Source organism: Giraffa tippelskirchi, chromosome 5 (genome assembly GCF_054371585.1).
Source record: "Giraffa tippelskirchi isolate mGirTip1 chromosome 5, T2T-mGirTip1v1.2.pri, whole genome shotgun sequence".
NCBI classification, from domain to species: domain Eukaryota; kingdom Metazoa; phylum Chordata; class Mammalia; order Artiodactyla; family Giraffidae; genus Giraffa; species Giraffa tippelskirchi.
The window spans coordinates 14754646-14774608 of NC_137279.1; the positions used below are offsets into that span (position 1 = coordinate 14754646).

Below are 19963 nucleotides of genomic sequence, written 5' to 3' on the forward strand. Positions count from 1 at the left end.
ATTAAGGAGTGGGAAGTGTTCTCCAGTCATTTATTTCCATCCTTCTCAATAGCTCTTTCTTACCTGTGTTTCAGACTAGACTGAGCAATGTGAGGAGAGAGGCTGTGTCCTTCGCCTCATTGCTCTGCTGGGCAGCGCTGCGCTACTGCGCTGAAGTGGGCACCTCTGGTGACAAAAAACACCTAAAGTGTGTTTTGTCCTTTAGAGGAAAGGCAGTTTCCTCCTTCAGGAGAATCATGTCTATGTCTGCGATAGCTAAAAACCTCACAACTCAAACCCAAGAGCAGCTGTTTCAGGTATTCACAAATAGTCACCTTTCCTTCCATTGTCAAGAGCAAAGCTCAAAGTGGTCTCATTCACAGCCCAAGCACACCACAGGCCCCAGGAGGAGCATGTTCGGGGAAGGGCCCAGAAAAGGCCAGAGAGAGGTTTTCTGGAAGCATTGCCCCCACTAGTAGGGGGTCTTCTAGGCGGAATATCCAGAGCGGGGGCCGTGACTGTCATGCAGCCAGCTTCCCTGGGACCACCCATAGAACACCAGCCCGTCAGCAGCCGAATTGTGGCCTTTTCTTTACACTGTGAATTGTTAGCAGTTTCTAAATAGACCGTTCATTTTTCCTTTTAGCACAGAAGGGTTTCAGAACTCTGAATACCACGAGGGGCCTGAATGTTTCAACTCAAAACATTCCCCAAACCGCAGCCCTCGGGTGAGATGTGGAGCTAGCCAAGGGTTTGGAGGAAAAACAACCGCCCACCAGCCTGGAAACCACTGGGTACACACACAGCTGGGTCAGCTTGCTCACAGAGGCTGGGAGACAGCATTTTTACTGGTCAGAGTTAATCTGATAAAACCACCTTCCCTTGACTTCCCCTCTGCTGGAGGAAATAAACCCAGTCTGGGGGCTGGATGCTGAGTGTGTGGGGTGTGGGGCGGGGGACCAGGCTGCCCAGGGTACCTGGAGAACCCAAGCCACTGCTGCCATGCTTCTTCCTCCCGGATTGTGGGAGGAAAAAAAAAGGAGAGAAAGAGCGAGAAGAGCTTTTGTAACATTCTCAGAGCAGCATTAGATTCAGGGAGAAGCCTAATAGCGCCAAACCACTGCTCAGACCCTGTGTGGTCGGAGGAGCAGCTCCCAGGAACACAAGAGAGGTGGCGCTGCAGAGAGGCTGGCTGGGGCACCAGCCCACCCGGGAAAGACCGGATCCTTGGAGTTGAGGCTCCCAAGGCCCCTATGGACATCCAGCGGGCAAACGAGATCCCAGAAGCCCTAGTGGACCTATGCAGTGGACTGCGCGGTCTCCCAGGCCAGTTTCTGGGGGAAGAGCAGCTTTGCCAAGTGCTTTGGCATCTCTATCTTGATGAAGACTCCAAGGAGGCATTTGCGAGCAAGATCTACCAAAGTCGCTGCAGCTCAGGCCGCACCAGAGGGTGACGATGACCTGGGAGAGGTCTATTCACTGCCCCTTTGCCTACCAGCATGTAGTCTGAGGCTTCCACAGCTTTTTCGAGAATGTGAACCTCATGTTGGTGCTGCTGGAGATCTCTCTTGGAGCCGCATTAGCAGAGGAAATCCATGAGCCAGGATAAGACCTGCTGCTACCTGCGGCAGATGGTCCTTGGCTGCACCCAAACCGGCTTGTTCACTGGGACCTCAAGCTGGGCAGAGTCTTCCTGAATGAGGATCTAGAGGTGAAAATAGGAGATTTGGACTGGCAACCAAAGACGAATATGTTGGGGAGCTGAAGACCCTATGTAAATACATAGTGCTTCCCTAGTGGCTCAGTGGTAAGGAATTTGCCTCCCAATGCAGGAGACTTGAGTTTGATCCCTGGGTTGGGCAGATCCCCGAGAAGAAAATGGCAACCCACTCTAGTATTCTTGCCTGGGAAATCTTGCGGACAGAGGAGCCAAACTGTTGGATGCTACTTAGCAACTAAACAACAACAAACCATTCCTGAGATGTTAAGCAAGAAAAGGCAGTGTTTCCAGGTGGTTGTGGGGTCCGCTGGGTGCATCATGTTAGTGGGCAGCACACCTTTGAGATTTCTTGCCTTAAACTTACTGACTTCTGGATCAAGAAGAATGAATGCCATACTCCCAAGCACATAACTGCCTCTTCCAGAAGATGCTGTAGACAGACCCCACTGCCCACCTGACCATTGCAGCTCAAGACCAGTTTTTCTGGCTACATCCCAGCCCACCCCCATTACCTGCCCCACCATTCCACCAATATTTTCAATTGCTCCCGGCAGACTGGACTCCAGGAACAGAAAGCCTCTCACAGTCCTTAGTAAAGGCCTGGAGAACCCTATGCCCAAGACTCCCTGGGAAAAAGAGGAACCAATGGTCCAGGAAACCAGAGAAGTGGTCAAGTGCCACCTTGGTGACAGGTTGTATTGGCCGCATAGCATGAAGCCCTCCGAGCCCTCTGAGAGGGGGCTGGTGAGGCAGGAGGAGGCTGAGGATTCTGCCAGCATCACCATCTTCTGAGTCAGCAAAGTGGGGGGACTATTTGGACAAGTGCAGCCTTGGGAATCAGCCGTGTGACCAAGTGTGTGGGTGCTCTCCAATGACAGGACTCACCTCGTCCTCTAGCCTGTTGGCGTCCGTCTGTGGTAAATAGTGTGATGGCACAGTGCTCCACTTCACCGTGAGTTTCCATCCCAACTCCTCCATGAAGATCACACTCCACTTATTTCCAAAACTCCATGAGTGGACACTTGCTGAAGGTGGGCACCCATGGGAAGGTGTTGGACTCGTCCAGCTACCAGTGTACCTGATTTTGCACACGCAGCACCATCATCCTGCACTCAGTAACGGCTGGGTGCAAATCAGCGTCTCCCAGGACCGTAGCAAACTGATCCTGTGTCCAGCGTGCGTGGCAGCTGTCAATACAGCAACTAGAAGCTGGGTTTCCCAAGAACTGCCCGAACCTCCTGGAGGAGCGCAGCCACTCCAAGGGTCTGACCGATCAGCTCCACCATGTCCTTCCATGGTGGACAAGCTGCTGAGCTCTGGCTTGGCCTCTAACCGCCTCAGGACCTCCTCACAGCTCCTCCCCTGGGACTCATGTCCCTCCTCGCCCCCACCTGCACCTTGGGCCCCTCTGGGTTAGCTCCCATTGTGCTGGTTTTGTGTGTGTGTGTGTGTGTGTGTAATATTCCCCAGTCCCCAAACCTGGCAGCTAAAAAGAGAGCTATATCATCCTTACAAGTGGGGTTTGCTAAATATGTTATTTTTGTACATGTTGAGTTGTAGGTTCTATGGCCACATGAATTGAACAGAATACTGCTATAGAATTCAGGACTGTTTTTCTTTGGCTTTATACACGTTAAACACATGTGAATCTTTCAAAAGAGCTATGGGGAGTGCTGATTGGCTACTAGTTTTCACGTGCACTCAGCGGCTGCCTGGTTCAGCCAATCGGCAGCAAGGATTGAGTACTCCTGAGGTGCCTCATGGAGGTGGCTGTGTGGGTAGATGGGATGTCCGCCTTCGCTGGGTCTTAGTCCAGTATGTCAAGTAACAATGGTAAACAAATTCAGTGACAACACATTATTAACAAGTCCTTCTTAAAGTGCCTTTGATAAAAGGCAGTCATCTGCTGAGAGCAGGGGGGTCCCCCTCTGCTGGTAGGGGCCCGAGAATGCTGGGCTGACCTTGTCACGAGGACAGGTGTCTCAGGACTGGTCTTGAGGGAAGATTATGGAACTTGTGCAACCTCCTTTGAATGATCCGCTGGCTCCAGATCATCTAGCTGGCATGCAGAAAGGCTGGAAAGGTGAGTGGAAAGCTTGGGAAGGCAGAGAAGGGGAGAGGGAGACAGGGGGAGAGAGAGAGGGCAAAGAAGAAAGGAGGAAGGAAAGAAAAAAGGAACCCCCAGGGGTAGGTGCTGTGCAGGAAGGGCTGCCTGGGGTCCCTTCCACCTGCTCACAGTGGCCTATGTTCACTATGAGGAGTACTTGGTGGGTTTGGTTCAGCAGGGACGTGTTTAGGGGAGTTATTTCAACTGAAGGAAGGGAAGATGAGAAGGAAGGAAGGACGAGAATACTGGAGGGAAGCTGGAGAAGGTGGCTCAGTGGTGGCCCAGGCAAAGGATGTGATCAAGCAGAGACGACGTGGCGTGCTGACCCAAGGCACACATGTGGGTGGCACTGTGGCTGAGTGGTTACCAGCTAGGCCTCTGAGTCAGGTGACTGATCCTGGTTCTGCCATGTATGCAGTGTGACCTTGGGCAAGTTACTCAATGTCTCCGCGGCTCAGTTTCCCCAACTATAATGCTTCATAGGGGTTATCTGAAGGATTATGTGGGAGAACGTTTAGTCTCTGTTCGGTATGTGGCAGTGACTGTTATGGATGGATCAGTTGGGGACCATTTGATGACCTTGATGTCACACTGCCCCCCAGTGACGTGGACTCTGCCAGCGTTTGGTAGACTCGGCTTCTGCTAAGAAGTCCATTTCACCTGGGACCTGAGGATGGGAATCAGCTCTGACCGTGACCAAGTTTCAGTGTGTGAAGAGACTTCAGTTTACCTGGATCTTCCTGCTTAATACCAATGACCCTGTTTATTTATAGTTTGGAAAATCTTCAAGCTTTTTCCTTCCAATTTTGTGTGGGGGAGGAGGGGTGGGAATGAGGAGATGTTTGTGGCCCGTGGCAGGAGTCAGAGGGGGCCCCAGGGCACCAGAATTCCACTGAGTCCCTAGGAGCACAAATCCTGAAGATTATGTCAAGTATAAAAGAGGGTTTAGGGTGAGGATTTAAAGCGTCCCTTTCTCCTTTTTCAGGCAAGGGCCTGGGAAGAGGGGGTGGGAGCCGAAAACAGACAGAGCCTTATTAGTGACTTGAATTTTCACATGTAAAATGACGGAGCTTCGGAAGGGAGTTTGTCCTCTGCGTGGCCCGCCCATCCCACGCCATCTAACCTGATCTTTAAATTGGCAACTCCATTTGTATTCCAGTCTGATCATGGGAGACTCATATCCCTGTGGGCCCCAGCCTTGGTCTGTAGCTGAGGAGAAGTGTTCAGGGGAGCCTTCAGCCAACACAAAAGGACTGTGGGGAAACCAGCCAGCCCCAGGCTCACCCCACAGCTGGGGCCCTGGGAAGCAGGGAGGTGGCAGACCAGTCTTTACAACTGCTTTTTATAGGATACTGTCTGTGTTGGTTGTATTCAAGGCTCTCAGTCCCAGATAGGAGAGCAAACCATGAGAACCCAGTGTCAGGTCAACGACCAAGTGCCGAGCATACCAATGACCACAACTCCGGGGACAATTGGAGCAAGTGCTTGAAATTCCAGCCGTGAGCCTGGCTGCCCCACGTGGGGGGATGCTTATGTCTCGGGTAACATCCCAGCTGACAATTCCCAAACTCACCAGGAGTCCAACCACGCAGCCCCAGTTATAACCATTATAACCCCCACCCCACACTTCGGCTCTGCCCCACACAAGGGCCTGTTCTGTGTGTTCACTTGAGAGATGCTTCAGAGAAGACGAGCAGCCACTGCTCCCAGTCTCTTGCAAAGGAGACCCAGCTCTCCTGGGGGTGGGAGCTGCCTTCCCTGAGGTTTGTCAATTTGAGGGGAAGGGGCTCCTTCCTGAGATGCTGTGTGTTAGCCTGAACGCATCTCCCAGAGCCAGGGGCGTCCTGAGAGCTGAGGAGCAGTGGGGTGAGGAACGCTGCTGGCAGGAGCAGGCTTAGGCTGCAGCTTGAGGTCAGTGATAACCTGGGGTCAGTCTCCTGTCCAGGATGGGGGAGTTCACGAAATTATCTTCCTTCGGAATGGCTGAAGCAAAATCCTGCCTGGACACTAGATGAACCCTTGACACCTTTCCCTGGCCTGAGCGCTTCATCTTCTGGGGTTCGATTCATTCTCTTGTCCACCACCGAGAGGGACTTGCCTTCCTGTGTCACCTGGAGTCCTCCTCATTCCTCACCTTTCCCGGTTCATTCTCATCATCATGATTGGTAGCAGAGTTGGGTGCTTCCCTTTCCAGGCTCTCACAGCCCCTTGTAGTGTGTGGATGGACCAGCACACACTACTATTCCATAGCTTCCTGGGGGCAGGGTTCATTTTATCCATCTTTGCTTGCTGGTGACCATCTCAGTGGCATAGTGGGGGCACAAGTGGCCTGGGGATGCCCCCTGTGCCTACAGTGGCCTGGGGAGATACCTAAAATTACCCAGCCCTGCTCCTGGAGATCCTGACTTAAGTGACCTGAGGTCTGGACATTGGCTGTGGTCTGAAAACCTCCCCAGGTGACCTAACCTTCAGCCATGGTTGAGAACCATTCCCCCAGAGTAGACCATTAATGAAAGCTTGTCTTAGGATGAACCAACGAGCTTTCCCCAAGTGACACCTTCTCTTTTATTGTGTATGTGTGTGATTCTCAAGCCCTACTCACCCCTAGCATTTATTCACTGTTAAGGCCATTAGTTTGAGCCATAGAACTCTTGGGATTGGTGTTTATACACTGCCATGTGTAGAATGGATGGCTAGTGGGAAGCTGCTATACAGCACAGGGAGCTCAGCTCAGGGCTCTGTGATGACCTAGAGGTGGTGGGAGGGAAGCTCAAGAGGGAGGGGATATGTTTATACATAAGCTGATTCACTTCATTGCATAGAAGAAACTAACACAAAATTGTGAAGCAATTGTGCTCCAATTAAAAAAAAAGTTCTGGAAGGAGAGCTACTGGAGGGCATTTCAACTCTGATGTTTGAAACAGCATTCAACAGCTAAGGTTTAGGAAGTTCCTTCTCTAGCATGCGGAATTCTCTCTATTCTCCAGCATCACTCCACATCTGCCAAGCCTCTTCTTCAGCGTTTTCTGGACGGGAGACCACGTTTCTGAACCTTGTGGAAAGTAGTCGCGGGCAGGTCTGAGGGGCTGTGTGTGAGCCCCCAGGTAGGTTGAGCAGCCCGCAGGGAGATGCATGTGGACAGGGTGTGTTATGTCAAATGGGAACACACATGAGGTGATGGACTGAGTTTCATTCACAACAAAAATGAGGAGAGAAGTCAGATCACAGCACATTTGCTGAAATAGCATATGATATTGCTTACATGTAGAATCTAAAATACTACACAAATGAACCTATCTACGCAAGAGAATCAGACTCACAGACTTAGAGAATAGACTTGTGTTTGTCAAGGGGTGGGGGGTGGGGGAGGGAAGCAGATGTTAGCAGATGCAAGCTATTACATACAGGATGGATAAACAACAAAGTCCTACTGTATATAACAGGGAACTAAATTCAATATCCTGTGATAAACCTAATGGAAAAGAATATGAAAAAGAATGCATGTACATATAACTGAATCATTTTGCTGTAACAGCAGATATTAGCACAACATTCACTAAATTTTAAAAAGAGTTTGCTGAGTCCAGTTCTACATGAAGCTCACTGCTAGGGGCTGTGGGACTTCAGGGTACCTGCCCTCTGCGTGGGAAAGCTAGAGAAGAGGACCTCAAAATATGAGATGAAGCAGAGATTTCCAAAGCTCCCAGAGCTCCAAGAGCAGTGACGTCCATTCCCTGACAGCGCATTAGTGTCTCAGCTGTGGCTGACGGCAGCCCCTGAGCCTAAATCAGCTGCAGCTGGTCCCTGGCATGAGGTCTTTTTTTGAACACACATACAAAAAATAGGGAATATAGGGAAGTTTGGGAAATAGGGAATATTTTCCAAATTCACAGGTACAGTATTTCCCATATGTGCTCCAGTTACTTTTTTAATTTTTTTACTATGTATCAGATCTTGGTTGCAGCATGCGGGCTCTCTAGTTACAGTGCACAGGCTCAGTTGCTTCTCAGAGGCAATGTGGGATCTTAGTTCCCTGACCAGGGATTGAACCACATACTCCTGCATTGGATATGGGTCTTAACCACTGGACTGCCAGGGATGTCCCTGCTCCAGTTAATTTTTTTAAACGCTGAAACACTGTTCACTCACCCCTGTACCGTTTCCCCTCCCCGCTCCTTATTTTAAGAATGAGCTTCGATAATTTACATCTTACGTATGCCTAATCATTTTTTAAAATTCATTTTTAATATTTAGTTTCATTTATTTGGCTGCGTGGGGTCTTAGGTGTGGCATGCAAATTCTTAGTTCCAGCATGCGGAATCTAGTTCCCTGACCAGAACTGAACCCGGGGTGCCCTGCATTGGGAGTGCAGAATCTTAGCCACTGGACCACCAGGGAAGTCCCCCTATCTCCTTTCTTGAAGTTGGTATTTGTCTTTCCCATGTATGTTTTCCTATGCATATTACTATGTACATGGGCATCCGCCTACAATATATGGTATGGTATTACCAGCTTTCAAACTTTATATAAATGGCACCATACTGCATCTTCTGCATGTTTTTCACTTGCTTCCCTGTTTTTGAGGTTTATCCATGTTGACACAGGATTAATGAAACTACTATTTATTTATCCATTCTCTTTTTGATGGGTTTAAGAGTGCATTCTATTTTTCCTGGTTAGAAATAATGCTACCACCTTTTTTGTAATGTGTATTTTGGCACACATATCTCTTTCTTTCTTCTCCCTCCCTTCCTTCCTCTTTCATCCTTTCTCTCTCTTTTTCCTTCTCTTCCTTTTGAAGTATAGTTGGTTCACAATATTATATTAGTTTCAGGTGTACAGCATAGTGATTCAGTATTTTTGCAGATTACACTCCATTGTAAGTTATCACAAGGTAATGGACATAATTCCCCATGCTGCACACTGTCTTCTTGTTGCTTCTTTATTTCACGTCTCTCCTTGCACATAGCTGCTTCGCTCTCTCCTTAAATGCTGCCTCCATGACCATCACAGCTTTCAGACCTGCGAGCTGCCTGCACTGGGCTTTGCCATGGGCTCAACCTTCTTCAGTACGGGCAACTTGACCCTTAGTGAGACTCTGAACTTGACCTGGTTTCTGGGCTCCACCTTGCACTTGGAGACTCAGTCTGACACCAGAACTCTCTGTGCTTTAAGCCGCTCAGCGCTTGTGCCCCTGACCCCCACCTGGCCCCTGCTGAAAGGGACGTCCTTTGGCAGGAAAGCTTGGCATATCTTGGGTGCTAAGATGAGATCTCATATACGTGGTCAGTTTTAACTGGACCTCAAAGGAAGTGCAATTTTCTGTAATAAGAAAAGATAGGGTCTTCCTGTGGGCAATCAGGAGCTGGAGTATGAAAATAAACATGGCAGAGTAGTACAGGGCGTGCATGCGTGCATGCTCAGTCACTTCAGTCATGTCTGACTCTTTGTGACCCTACGGACTGTATCCCTCCAGGCTCCTCCGTCCATGGGATTCTCCAGGCAAGAATACTGGAGCGGATTGTTGTGCCCTCCTCCAGGGGATCTTCCTGAACCAGGGATCGAACCCGTGTCTCTTATGTCTCCTGCCTTGGCAGGCGGGTTCTTTACCACTAGTGCCACCTGGGAAGTATAGGGTGAGGACTGGGCTAAGAGCAGTGGCTGATGGAAGCTAGATTTTGTCAGAGAGTGGGTAACATGACATGAATCTTGAAAGTTAAAGCTTCATGCTCCCCACCAGATCACTTCAAGCTTTCGGGATGGAAAGGGTGAGTGGGCAGAGGCAGGTGATTGTGGCCGGGAGACCACGTCATGAGGAGAAACATTATCCCCTAGAGCCATCCCCGGGCCAGGCTGAGTGTGCACAGTGCTCACAGCTGGGACTCGTGGTCTCATCTCCCTCCAATTTGCTGAGAGCTGTTCAGTTCAGTTCAGTGGCTCAGTCGTGTCCGACTGTTTGCGACCCCATGAACCACAGCACGCCAGGCCTCCCTGTCCATCACCAACTCCCAGAGTCCACCCAAACCCATGTCCATTGAGTCGGTGATGCCATCCAACCATCTCATCCTCTGTCGTCCCCTTCTCCTCCTGCCCTCAATCTTTCCCAGCATCAGGGTCTTTTCAAATGAGTCAGCTCTTCACATCAGGTGGCCAAAGTATTGGAGTTTCAGCTTCAACATCAGTCCTTCCAGTGAACACCCAGGACTGATCTCCTTTAGGATGGACTGCTTGGATCTCCTTGCAGTCCAAGGGATTCTCAAGAGTCTTCTCCAACACCACAGTTCAAAAGCATCAATTCTTCTGCACTCAGCTTTCTTTATAGTCCAATTCTCACATCCATACATGACCACTGGAAAAACCATAGCCTTGACTAGATGGACCTTTGTTGACAAAGTGATGTCTCTGCTTTTTAATATGCTGTCTATGTTGGTCATAAATCTCCTTCCAAGGAGTAAGCGTCTTTTAATTTCATGGCTGCAGTCACTATCTGCAGTGATTTTGGAGCCCAGAAAAATAAAGTCATCCATTGTTCCCACTGTTTCCCCATCTATTTGCCATGAAGTGATGGGAATGGATGCTATGATCTTAGTTTTCTGAATGTTGAACTTAAAGCCAACTTTTTCACTCTCCTCTTTGACTTTCATCAAGAGGCCCTTTAGTTCTTCTTCACTTTCTGCCATAAGGGTGGTGTCATCTGCATATCTGAGGTTATTGATATTTCTCCCGGCAATCTTGATTCCAGTTTGTGCTTCCTCCAGCCCAGCGTTTCTCATGATGTACTCTGCATATAAGTTAAATAAGCAGGGTGACAATATACAGCCTTGACGGACTCCTTTTCCTATTTGGAACCATCCTATTTGGAACCAATCTGTTGTTCCATGTCCAATTTTAACTGTTGCTTCCTGACCTGCATATAGGTTTCTCAAGAGGCAGGTCAGGTGGTCTGGTATGCCCATCTCTTTCAGAATTGTCCACAGTTTATTGTGATCCACACAAAGGCTTTGGCCTTGTCAATAAAGCAGAAATGGATGTTTTTCTGGAACTCTCTTACTTTTTTGATGAGCCAGAGGATCTTGACAATTTGATCTCTGGTTCCTCTGCCTTTTCTAAAACCAGCTTGAACATCTGGAAATTCACGGTTCACGTATTGCTGAAGCCTGGCTTGGAGAATTTTGAGCATTACTTTACTAGTGTGTGAGATGAGTGCAATTGTGTGGTAGTTTGAGCATTCTTTGGCATTGCCTTTCTTTGGGATTGGAATGAAAACTGACCTTTTCCAGTCCTGTGGCTACTGCTGAGTTTTCCAAGTATGCTGACATATTGAGTGCAGCACTTTCACAGCATCATCTTTCAGGATTTGAAATAGTTCAACTGGAATTCCATCACTTCCACTAGCTTTATTCGTAGTGATGCTTCCTAAGGCCCACTTGACTTTGAATTCCAGGATGTCTGGCTCTAGGGGAGCATTGAGGCGCTATCAAATCAGTCTTCCTCTCCCCTCCATCACTCACGTGGCCCTTCCCACCATTCCTGCTTCCAAGTAGGAGAACTCCATGCAAACCACGCACAGGCTTTAGTCCAGCTGTGATGGGTGGGCTGGACCCTGACGTCACCTACAAGAGCTTGGGGGAGCAGACGCAAGGGGTGCAAGGGGTGGTCCAGTGTCTTCTCTGCAGTTTGATGCCTCTGTGGCTCGAGCTTATAGAAGCTCCCAACCTTCCCTATCGGGGGTACTGGGAACCAGCAAGTGTATGTGTGTGGGGTGCAGTGGGGACTGGGATGAGGTTAGGAAGCCCCTCAAGCTTGGAAAAGACCTTGATTCTGGGAAAGATTGAGGGCAGGACGAGAAGGGGTGACAGGATGAGACGGTTGAGATGGGAGAGACGGGCTGATTGTTTTTGAAAGAACAAGTTTGGGTCCCAGGTTTACTTTGGGCAGAAGCTCGGGCTTTTGTGGTGTTTGACAGACCGTAAAACTCAGCAGTGAATCTGATCTTCCAGCCCCACTTGCTGTCAGGAGAAAGTCTGGGTATGGTTATCAACTCCTTCCCCTTGGCTGGCAGACCCTCCCTCCCTCTCCCTTCACCATTCCCATCCTTATTTTCACCACTGAACCATCAGGAAATCGTGAAGAAAGCCTATTCTCTAGAGGCAGGGAGAAGCGTGGAGAGAGGCTGGCGGGGCTGACTGACCAGATCAATGCTCGTCAGGGGTGAACAGGCTGATGCCACAGGGAAGACAAAGCCAAGAAAAACTGCTTGTGGCTTCATGCTTTGAGAGTGTGTGTACATGTGCATTTCTCTCTGGAAGATCCTGGAAGGTGAGCGTATGGGAGAGTCAATTGTTTTCAGCCCCCAGAATGTGCTAGATAGTCATGGAGTTTAAGAGTGGGCCACGAGAGAGACTCACACCTCATGAGGTACATACCTCATTTTCATACTGTTCCTTAAATCTTCCCATCTCTGTTCCTCTTCTTGGGAGACCCCAGAGCCTGGCATACATCATGTAAATAGCAGATGTCAGCTGAATGAGTCCCTCTGGAAAGTGAGTGGTTGTTTACTAAGCATTTACTATGGGATCTCCTCAGATCAAACCTACGAGAAAAGTATAAGTAAGCAGGTTCAGGAAGGTTAAGGTTAAGTAACTTGTCCAAGGTCTCACATCTAGGAGTGTGTGTGTGTGTGTGTGTGTGTGTGTGTGTGTGTGTGTGTGTGTGTGTTTGTGGTGGAGGGGGAGGGACGCACAAGAGATTTGAAAGGCTCACAGCATCATTTTTTATCATTGTTCATTTTTGCAGCTTCATCAAATCTATGACTTTCTGAATTTGCAGAAGCTGAGGGGACAGTGAGGCTCTGAATTTGCAGAAGCTGACTGTCCCTGAAAGCTGAAAGTGATGGAAACAAGGTTGGGGGCTTTCCAAGTGGGTGCTTGGCATGGCACATTCCCTGTAAAAACAGAAGAACCTGAACTTCTGTACATACAGTAGGGAAGAAGACAAAAGAGTGGAGGGACAGGAAGACCCCAAGATCTTTTGCAGACCACAGCCTTGTCCCTGAGATCCATGAAAACAGAAAGGCACAGAAAAGAACCGAGTCAGGTCAACTGTTAAAAATTATTTAATAGAAAGTCCAATGTCAAAATGTAACAATAAACAAAAATACACATGTATAAATATGTATATATAATTAGACCTGTACACTTTCTCAGACCCTTTTCAAATGAAACAGAATCATCATCATATCTGGGTGGTCAAATCAAAAATAATATTCAAGCGACGTGGACCCACTGGTGCTGTGGGGAATAATAGTACTGCTGAAGCACTTGGAGGGGTCAAAGAATGTCAGTCATGAGCGAGTTGGGGATATTGCCAAATGTCCTTTTCTGGAGACCCAGAGAGGGAAGATGGGCAACCCCATTGCTCCATACAGTGTATCTGATCTTCTCTTAGCACCTACAGCCACTACTATCTAGGAAGAGCTCTCCTATTGGATGGGGTTTTGAACTCTCGAAGCTTCTGTGGTTTGAGAGCTTGCTTGCCCTGTCTCCCAGACTAGAAGCTCCTGGGGGATTTTGCTTCAAGACCTTCCTATTCTTCGGGCCGAGTGCCAGCACAGGGTTTGGGGAAGCGTGCTATCAAGGTGTGCTGATTTGCTCTTAAAATAGTGGTGTCCAAAGTGGCTGTGCACATACAAGAGAGCACCCAAACCCTCAGGGGTTCAGAGAGAAAATACTAGAACCTCTTGTCTACAATATTTTTTATCTTATTCTTTAAAAATTTCTATCTGGTGTACTGTAAAAAATGTGCCTAATATATTAGTAGAGGAGTATATGAATGTATACTTTAAATAAATTAATAAACATATGGGGGGGTGCATCTTGCAAGGTTTTTGCTGATAGGCATGTGTGGTCCAAAGAGATGGGCACCCACTGCTTTACAGAATTCGTGTGCACGTGGAGCCCTGAGGAGGCTGCCCTGCTGGGTGCTCATGCCCCTCTGAGAAGCTTTTGCAGGTGCCCAGAAAAGCAAAGCCTCAAGATTACCTCCCAGACCTGAATAAGAGCTGAGGCCTCCTGGTCCCGCTGCTTGATTTTCCTTAAATGTTAAGGCCTATCCTCAAGAAAACACACATGCCCCTGGGAAGAGCACAGACACAGCCTTCGACACTGGCAAGGAAGCCTTTTGATCTCTTCCTGGTGATGGAGAGGGAGCTGGTCCAGGGCAGACATTGGGGAGAGGATGCCGGAAGGCAGACCTGGCCAGATTCCATGACCACACCCCTGCTCAGGGGACCTTTTAGGCCTTCACTTTAAAGTAGGTGTATTTGAGGCCAAACGCTCTGTCAGTTTCCAGCATCGTGATGACCACAGGCTGAATTCTCATCAAAACGCCTAGGCGGCTGTGAAATTTGCGTGGGAACCACAAGACACAGAATTAGAAAATTCCTCTGCAAGGAGCCAGAGGAATATCTGGGAAAAGAGTAGGTGTGTGAGCTACAGTCTTTCTGAGAGTCCAGAAGGCTGGTGAACATGCCAGCCCGCAGCCAGGATGGCAGCTGTGGGGTTTGTGCAAAGAAGGTGAGTCCCAAGCAGCCCTCGGGGCTCTTGGGGATCCCTGGGCAGAAGACCTGAGCCACTCAGCTAGGAAAACTGCCTTCAGCTCCTCAAGGAAATGATGCTACCTGCTGTGGCCTTTTCTTGAGTTTCTAGAAACCATGCTCTCTCACAGCTAGTGTTTTGATGCGCCTAATTATTTTTCTTCTCCTTCTAACAATTTGTCTAAGGGGCAAGGGGAAGAGAAACCCAATGCTCTGAGCTCTGAAGAGGTTCTTTGGAAAGCCTAAAAGGCACCTGGAGTTGTCTGCGCAGAGGGATCATGCTGTCTCTGTGTCCCCGGGGCCTCCTCGCCCCCACGAGGCTCACAGCAGCTGTGCAGGCTGGCAGGTATTTTCCACGTGCATACAGTCCATCTGTGCTTTTGTGTTTTGTTTGAATTTCCCTTCCTTTGGCAGGACACAGGTGCACACCGCAGACACAGCGGAAGCTCGGCCACCAGGTGGGACCCAACCCAGGGAAAGGCTGTCCAAGGGAGGCTGCCTGTGGGTAGAAGGAATGAAGGCCTCATACCCAGGGTGGGGAAATCCTTGGCAGCTTCCCACGTATTTATCTTTGGGTGTACCCTCATCCCGAGCTCTAGGCCAGCCAATTCCCAGAAGATATTTTTAGTCTGGGTGGCTCTACAGACAGGTCAGGATGACCCAGAGCTGTCCCCTGTATGTCTCTAAATCCAGGCCGGTGTAAAGCCCTTGAGAGCAAACAGCTCTGGGGGAGAGGACCAGGAGCTGGGGCAGGGGTGGAGGATACACGGGAATAAATTGTCTCAGGAAGCAACTGTGCCCTTCCATGGTGAGGAAGGGACTCCTGGTCCCAACGAGGACCACATTTACCTCTTTGGTGGGCCTCAGAAGTGGGCTTCAGAGAGCCGAGCACCACTCACAGCCCCCTTCTGCCCCAGGGGCGGGGTCCCTGGCTGCCTTGCCTGCATCTCTTCTTCCTCAGCTCCCACTCCAGCTGCTTCTCCGCCTGCGGCCCTGACCACCCACGCTGGCCCTTCTTTCGCCTGTGTCCCATGCTGTCCCCTCAGCCTGCAGGCCCTCTGCGGTGCTTTCCCTCAGGCCTCTGACACACTTGGGCTTTGAAGTCCCCTCTTTTGGGAAGCCCGGGTTAGCAAAGCTGGGTGGCTGCCCCTCTGAGATGCTCCCTTGGCACCCGGTAGGGATTCCCTGCAGCAGCACTTCCCACACCGTCTTCCCCACTAACGCTGGGCTCCTCATGGGTGGGAGCTGGGTTTGGGTCTTCCGTGTACTGCTGGCGATTAGCTCAGTGCCTGGAGCTAATAACGAGATGCTCCAAATGATCTGTTAAATAACTGAGTCCTCGACACTGGGGAGTGAGTGAGTGAAAGTCGCTCAGTCGTGTCCGACTCTTTGCGACCCCACGGACTATACAGTCCATGGAATTCTCTAGGCCAGAATACTGGAGTGGGTAGCCTTTCCCTTCTCCAGGGGATCTTCCCAACCCAGGGATCGAACCCAGGTCTCCCACATTGCAGGAGGATTCTTTACCAGTTGAGACACCAGGGAAGCCCACCGGGGAAGGCAATGCTAAAAATGCTACATCTGGGCCAACCTGGATGAAGGGGCCCAACCCCACTCCCTGGGGATGTTGTGTCCCAGTAGAGCGGGTGAAATGCTGCAGTTGGGGCCACGCTGGCTAAGTGGGAGAGTGTGAGAAACGCTGGGGTATACACCTGGACCTGGCCTGTGTCCTGTATTGCCCAAAGATGGAAAGACTGCTAACCACAGAGTCCAGGTAGGAGAGCCCAGGTGAGTGAAAGATGCTAATGGAAGGCATCCGGGCACAAAGGGGGTGCAAGGAAGGACGACCAGCAGATTTCCATCCTCCTATTTGGGTCTCACTCAGACTTTGGAGAGTGTGATCACTAGCTTTTCCTAGTTTGGTATTATTATAATTACACTCATGATTTCTTACACGTTACCTTAGAGATTATACAAAGCCAAATGCAGCTCTTCTTGAAGTACTTCAATGATAAAGTATGTATTTTTTCTCCTTGTATCTTTCTGTGGTGTGTATATGAGTGTATTAGGAAACTGATCCAAATGTAGAGTCCTAATAAAGCAGCTGCCTGATGAAAATCGATACAAAAATTCAAAAATGAATTTGCATCTTGGTCTGAATGGAAAAGCTGGCTTGCAATCTACCTCAAAACTTCCCTTGCTCATTGGACTGTCAAGGGAGAAGAGTCTCTGACGATCTGGACTGAAAAGGCAGAAACCAGGGGCTGTTCAGTCACTTCTGGGTCCAAGCCCAGTGGTCTCCAACGTTCTAGAGCTATTTTTCAACCCGAGGGACCCTAACGCAGTTTTGGCCGAGTTCAAGTTCGTGGCATTCATTTTTACTGCCTCTAAGTCTTCCTCAATCAGATGCAAAGCCTTGGGCTAAAAATAACCCCTGGAAAGGAAAGCAGGGAGCATTCAGAGAAGAGAGGGAAGACAGTATTAGAATAGGGCCTTTGGTTTAGGGGTGAGTCTTGCTAAATTAAAGCAATTTTTCTCTGGCTTCCAAGACATAAGAGTCAGTTCTGACACCATCTTAAAGGATTTTGACAGCTACCATGTTAGAATTAGGCAGGAATCTTGGGGACAGTTTTCATGAGAAAACTGGACATAGCACTCCCTTGACACAAGGCAACTCTTTTGATTCTTTCAAGCTAAGAAAATGAGGGTGGAGGCAGGTCCCCTCCAGGCAGCACCTTTAACAGTTGCTGTGGAGACATGAATCATCTTCTTCAGAGGTTGTTGTGCCTTTAGAAACAAGGAGAGGAACTCGGGGGAATTCTCAGACTCTTCTGACCTTGGAACAAATTATTTAAATGCCTACCCAAGTCACTACATGACCATCTAAAACATTTAAGGTCTTGAAAGAGATTCACATCTAGTTTCAATGCTTACACCAGCCTAGGAAACACAGAGTTCCCAGTCCAAAAATCAAAAAGAGATGTCAAACCCTAGCCCACAAGAAAGAATTTCAAGTTAATGGTCTAGGCATTGCCCTTCCTCCACCTTTGGAGATCAGATTCTCTTAAGCTTCTCGGAAGGTTAAGGCTTTTCACTTTCTTCAAAGGATGCATTCTGGGATGAAACAAGACTTGGGACCCAGGAAAGAAATCAGAGCACTCAAAAGCCTGTTCTGGCCACATCAGATGCCTAACTGTAGATAGCAGCCTTCTTTTCCAGATGCTCAAAGTATTCCAAGGAGAGAGAAATGTGTCTAAAACTCCAAAGCCTTTTCCTTCCAGGTACTAACACCCTGCTAGCCTCTCCTGGTTTGTGTGTCGCTCATCAGATATGGGAAGGCCAAGAAAACACTCCCCATGGGGAAACCATGCTGGTGATGAGCCCAGGAGAGACTCTGGAAGAGGGAGATGCCCCCAAAGGGTTGTTTTCACAGTGTTATGTTGCAAAGGGCATAATAATAATAATAAAATTTTGGAAAAGCACTTGAATGACATCTTTCCTTCTTTCAACATGGGCATTCATGTTGGATAGATGCATGCTACACTTAAGATACACTACTCAGAACATGGGAGTAACTGATTCACTTCCCAGGATTATTGTGACAAGACAGTTATAAAAATGCCTAGCACAGTATCTGGCACAGAGTGAGTTTAAATAATAAATGTTAGTTACTTTTCATCTTTCCCTAAGAATAGATTAGATCCCAGGTAAGGTACAAGAGTCTTCTGAAGAGCATGGCATAACTAGTGAGCCCATCCTAAGGTCTCTCACAAAAGTAAATCTATTTACCCACAAACCTCATATTCTTCCATGGCATTTGACTCTCTTCCAGAGACATACAAAAAAGTGACTGAAGTCAAGGCATTTTCCCCTCTTGGAAAAACATGTCCATTCATTGGCAAAGGCAATTCGTAGACCTTATTCATGAAATTCCAAATGTTGATGGCAGGGACTTGGGCTGTGTGGAAGCTGACTGCCTCACCCGGCTTCACACAGCACCTGGGGTGGGCGTCGGGGCAGGGAGGGGTGTTCAGTAATCCACCTGTGTCAGGAGAAGCCACCTTCCAGCTTCGAGCCACCTTTTCATTATGCCTTAAATATATCTCCCCTCTCCCTGACCAGGCCTTATTCTTGTACTAGGGTTTTAAGTAACTTAGCAAAAAGTTTAATTTCTGAGAGGTACAAAGAAATAAAGCTCTGAGCACATCTTCTGGGGAAAAGCAGATTTTATGTAAAATTATACAGTGTAATCTGATATTTGTTCTTTTTCAAATGATGGAGTTGGGAGGAGGAAGGAGAGAGCCAATTGTTTCACCTTTCATAAAAAATATATGAGTCCCAGAGTCCAAGATTCAGAGTCGGTATTTTCCTAGATTAAGAATTTGATAATTTTTCTTCCCATCAAACTGAGTTTTCCCATCAAACTGACATATTTAACTGAGTTTCTTTTCTAAAAGCAGTAGACGTGCAAATGCTCTTTTAAATTCTTGCCTGATGTCTAAGCAGGGCTTGTCATCAATATGCCAGGGGGCCTCATAGGCTACTGAGGTAAACTGCATAACGAGAGGTATAATTTCCGCTCTTAGCAGGCTTAGGGGAGAGGCTGGCCCTAAGAGACAAATCTCAGTGAAACTGGGAAGACAAAGTTATAACTCAAACTGGGACCGAAAGGGGGCGCCATCATCCCTGGGCCTGCCCCTGGGGGCTGTTGCAGCCCTGGAGGCTGGGGGCTGCGGCTTGTGAGCCTGGGGGAGCCCCCGACATGGAGGTGGAGGAGGCTGGCACCGCACAGAGGACTAAAGAATAGAGGTTCCTCCTCACACTGGGCATCAGAGCCCGACCTCAGACCCTGGGCGCTGCAGACGCCGAGAGACCTGACTCCCAGCAGACGGGGGGAGGGGGGTTGGGCAGCCGCTGCTGTGTCTGAGGGCTGACCTAGTTTTCTGTCCCCAGACTTTGTACCTTCTTTGTACCTAAATAGACCATAACACCGCCCTGTGCTCCAGCCCGGGGCTTGGAGGCATCACTGAGGTTAAAAAGCCTCTTTTTAAGCTTCTCAGCCAGTAACAAACATGCATTCAATTATGACAGCAGTACTCCGTGATCCCGAATCTCTGCCAACCAAAAGAAAGCTACGCACAGACTGCTGAACTTTTACAATTCGACAACTCAGAGCACACAGGCGTGAGTAATCCCGCAGTAAATCTTGCCGACAGTCCGCCCTGCCCACTGGCCGCCAAACAGCTGGATCCTGCATCGCACCCGGCCCACGGCCATTCCTTCGACCTGCTCTGTCCTAAATGCTCCTGGGTCCATCTCTCATCCTTCTTCTACCTCCCTCCGCCAGGCCCTTTCCCTCCCTCCCTCCTTCCATCTCCCTGAGGCCTCAGAGATAACTGCCAGCAGAAGCACTAGCTTCCAGATTATTCTTTCATTGTATCTGAGACAATGTACTTAATGGGTTCAGATACACCGGGGCAGGGAGCAGGGGGTGGGGAGAAGAAAGGCAACAGGTTTTTGAGTTAGACCTTTTCAGAAGGCATAAAAAAAATACAAACACAGA

At 48.9% G+C, this 19963-nt stretch overlaps 1 pseudogene; it reads left to right on the forward strand.

Annotated features, from left to right (window-relative positions):
* Positions 1-1335: 1335 nt before the first annotated feature.
* On the forward strand, positions 1336-5295 carry LOC145505157 (serine/threonine-protein kinase PLK1 pseudogene; annotated as a pseudogene).
* Positions 5296-19963: the final 14668 nt, after the last annotated feature.